Below are 4,266 nucleotides of genomic sequence, written 5' to 3'. Positions count from 1 at the left end.
TCACTCCTACCTCTGCTGCTCTTGAATTGCTTTGAACCCAAAGAGAGGACCCACAGATGTTTCTTCCGTGGGGTCTAAAGGAAGCTCAGGGATTTTCTCAGCTGAATGAATTGATGTTTCAGGTCTTAGTAACTGGGCACATAGAAAACCTTTTCCTGTCATCCTTAAGTGATTTTTCCAACTTTGCTGCTTTGGAAAAAAAGAGTTTCCTTGAAACTTCAACATTCTGTTTCTAAAAGTTGAGAAATATCCTGGAATAGACTTCATGGAATGCCCTGTGTGATCCATGGTGCATGAAAGAAATTTAGCATTGAAGGGGCATCCTTTACATTAAAATACAAGAGAACTGTTTCGAGAGAAGCGGACACCATATATGAAGTTTGGCAGACAAGAGGCTTTCTCACTAACAGAGCTAACAATTTAGAGGAGAATGTCATCAGTTGTAATGTAAGTTTACTTTTCATCTAATGAATTTTAATGGCAGCTTTCACTATTACCTCCAGGAATCTATAAGAAACAGAAAAACCTGCCTGGAAACTGATTTGATAGTCACTAAAGCAAAGTCTCTGGCATTAGCTCCATTTCTGAAGCACGTTATTTTCTCACAAAACATTTTAAATATAGCACAAGAAATATTCATCATACTGCTTTGTACTTGCTGCGACCTGAATGCAGATTCTTTTTGAAAAGTTTTTTTTTTTTTGCATATTTTATTTTGTTATTCAAATGATGAAGCCTATTTTGCATGAAGTTACACCTTTTCAGAGTCAGATTTTGTTCTGGAAAATTGGTGCAGCACTTCCATTTCTCACATTTTTACATAACCAGGTGCTTGTCAGCAGAAGTAACAGTATTTGACAAACCAACCCTGTAATCTGTATCCCTGCAGGTAACAGACTTCAGTGTGTTTCCAAATCTCTAACCAAGAGGATAAAGCTTTCTGAGGAAATAGGTTAAAGTGGACAGGTGTTTCTCAAGATCTTGGATATTTCTCTCACCAAATTTTGATTTAAAGTACAGACTCTAGTCCCCTGAGAGTCAGCTTTGTCCTCAATGTAACATTCTGATTTAAACCTGGCTTCCTGACAAGAATGACTGAGAGAGCAACTGGGCCCACACAAGGTCCTCATTGAGCCAGCTTACCTGACTGTAGAGGTTCAACCGAGAGAGGAAACCCGAAAACTTTCCTTTTTGCTCTTTTTTAAATGGAGTTTTTGACTTTAGAAGGTGGCATTTTGCACTCATCATCAAATACCAAAATCACTGGACTGCAAGCCAGGTGCTTTTCAGAGAGGCTGGCTGTACAACATCTTTTACAGACATTGCCCTGTTTATCCCTAACCCTTTGAGCTCTAGTCGATAGTCTCACTATATCCCACATGACCCCTCTAACCAGCAGGGCCATTGCATTGCACAGCCATAGGGGGCACTGTTTGCATTGTATTCTGTATGAAGGACATCCCCCGGGCAATGTGAGTGGTGCCATTGAGTTGTATATTGGGGTAGCCTTGTATACCACATTAAAACACAGTCAGCCACACCATCAGTCAAGGAAACATCGTACCAAAAATCTTTGTGATTCCACGCAGTGGTAGGATTCTCCCCGACCTTGGTAAAGAGTTCCTTGGCCCACTTTCCTCTCTAAAATCCCCAATCTATCCCTCTATACAATGCCTGAAATTCCATTCTTAATTGTATTAGTTATGGAGGCTTTTACTGGGTCCCAAGGCTGGGGTTCTAGTATTGGCTGTGTTGCTAGTTAGCTAGGTGACTTTTAGAAATTTATGTCATTTTCTGGGTTTTAGTTTCTTCATTTGTGAAATGAAAAGATTGAACGAGGTCAGTGTTTTTCTTATCATGGGTTGCGAGCCATGAGGATCATGAAATCATTTTAAGAGCTCTTGACTAGAATTAAAAAAAAAAAATGAAACGGAATAAAATAGAATATATAAGAACGAATCACTCATAGGTTAGTACTATTTCATGAAAATCTTTTTCAATCTTTTATGTATAAATGTATGTATATACTAGATTGTGATGTGATCAAGGTCAAAGTCGAAACATATTTGAAATCTCCTGGACAAGATGAACTTTGAGGTACACTCTAATGCTAATGTAATTCCCAGTCTTTGGGAAAAGAAAAGCTCCTGTGTGATGCTCTTCATACTTGGGTGCAGCCTGGTTTGTCTCTGGCTATAGCAGGAGAATCAGATAAATGCCTCTGCTGTCACCTACTGCTCGGTGAGGAGGGGCCAGGGTCAGGCAAGATCTTTCTTGTGGGGGAAACCTGCTGGGGCTGCACTGTCTCCCATCTCAGAACATTCTGGCTTCATTTCATTTCCCTTCAGTTTACCCCGAGTCCTAGGGCTCGGCCAAACAGATTGCCTCCAGAAGTTATTCTACCTTCTGGAAGCCTCAGAGACCCCTGGGGCACCTCTTCATGACTTAGCACAGTGTTTCTAAACTTTACTTTCCCACCACATAGTGTTTTTTACTTTATCCTTCTGTATCATTCTTTACTTAAAAAATTTACTTAAATTTATTCCTAATTGTCTTAGTTATCTAGTGCTGCTATAACAGAAATATCACAAGTGGATGGCTTTAACAAACAGAAGTTTATTCTTTCACAGTCTAGTAGGCTAGAAGTCCGAATTCAGGGCGCCAGCTCCAGAGGAAGGCTTTCTCTCTCTGTTGGCTCTAGAAGAAGGTCCTCGTCATTGACTTTCCTCTGGTCTAGGAGCTTTTCAGTGCAGGAACTCTGGGTCCAAAGAATGTGCTCTGCTCCTGGCACTACATTCTTGGTAGCGTGAGGTCCCTCTGTCTCTCTGCTTGCTTCTCTCTTTTATATCTCAAAAGAGATTGACTCAAAATACAACTTAATCTTGTAGATTGAGTCCTGCCTCATTAACATAATTGCCTCTAATCCAGCTTCATTAACATCATAGAGGTAGGATTTACAACACACAGGACAATCACATCAGATGACAAAATGGTGGACAATCACAGAATACTGGGAATCATGGCCTAGCCAAGTTGACACACATTTTGGGAGGACACAATTCAGTCCATAACACTAATGAAAACTTATTTCACTACCATAAGTGAAAAAAACAGGATTGTTTTGTCTTAAATAGAAGATGATCATACAATCAATTCAATGAAAACAAAACAATGTCAATAAAATCTAGGTAGAGTCTGCAGAGTCTGAAGCTTGCTCTCTTAAAAAAAGGAAATTAGCAGGTTTTAGATGGGTGTTGGTCTTCTTTTTTAATTTTTTATCTTACCCCAGGCGAAGGTCCACAGAATAAATAGTTTCTCATCAAACAGTAGCACACACACTGCTCCACAACACTGGTTAACAACCCCACGACATGTCAACCCTCTCCCCTCTCAACCTTCCCTTTTCCCTTTTTTGGCGAAAACATACATAGCCAAAGACACCACCACCTCAAGAACTTCTACATACACAGCTCAGTGACATTGACCACGCTCCTGCAATTGTGCTGCCACTCTCACTCTAGATGAAGGTCCGCAGAACAAAACAGCCTCTCATTAAACAGTTAGTACACGTGTTGCCCCATGACAATGGCCAATAACCCCACTACACATCAACACTGTCCCCACTCAACCCTGGGTCCCCCCCCCACCAGCCCTCCTGCCCCCGTCCCTGGACTGCGGTGCCTCACTAGTCTCGCTCTGCTCTATGGGGCTGTCCAATCCCCGGCTGAATGGCAAACCCTGGAAGTGACCTCATCACCGAGCCAAAAGGGTGTCTGGGGGCCACACTCTCAGGGCCTCCCCAGTCTCCTCTAGGCCAGCAAATCTGGTCTTCCCGTTGTGTGTTAGAATTTTGTTCTACATCCTTCTCCAGCTCTATCCAGAACCCTCTGTTGTGATCCCAGTCAGAGCAGTCAGTGGTGGTAGCCTGGCACCATCTGTCTGTACTGGACTCAGTCTGGTAGAGGCCTTGGTAGCTGTGGTCCATTAGTCCTTTGAACTAATCTTTTCCTTGTATCCTGTTCTCTTCATTCTCCCCTGCTCCCAAAGGGATGAGACCAGTAGAGTATCTTAGATGGCTGCTCACAGGCTTCCAAGACCCCAGATGCTATCCACCAAGGCAGAATGCAGAACACCGTCCTTACAAACTGTGTCACGCCGGTTGAGCCAGACATTCCCCGAGACCATGGTCCCCACAGCCCTCCGCCCAGCAATTCAGTCCCTCAGGGAGTTTGGATGTGTCTATGGAGCTTCCATGACCTTTCCTTG

The sequence above is a fragment of the Trichechus manatus genome, unplaced genomic scaffold (genome assembly GCF_000243295.1).
Source record: "Trichechus manatus latirostris isolate Lorelei unplaced genomic scaffold, TriManLat1.0 scaffold00056, whole genome shotgun sequence".
NCBI classification, from domain to species: domain Eukaryota; kingdom Metazoa; phylum Chordata; class Mammalia; order Sirenia; family Trichechidae; genus Trichechus; species Trichechus manatus.
The sequence above is the reverse complement of the archived record's forward strand: the minus strand, read 5'-3'. Positions refer to the sequence as shown.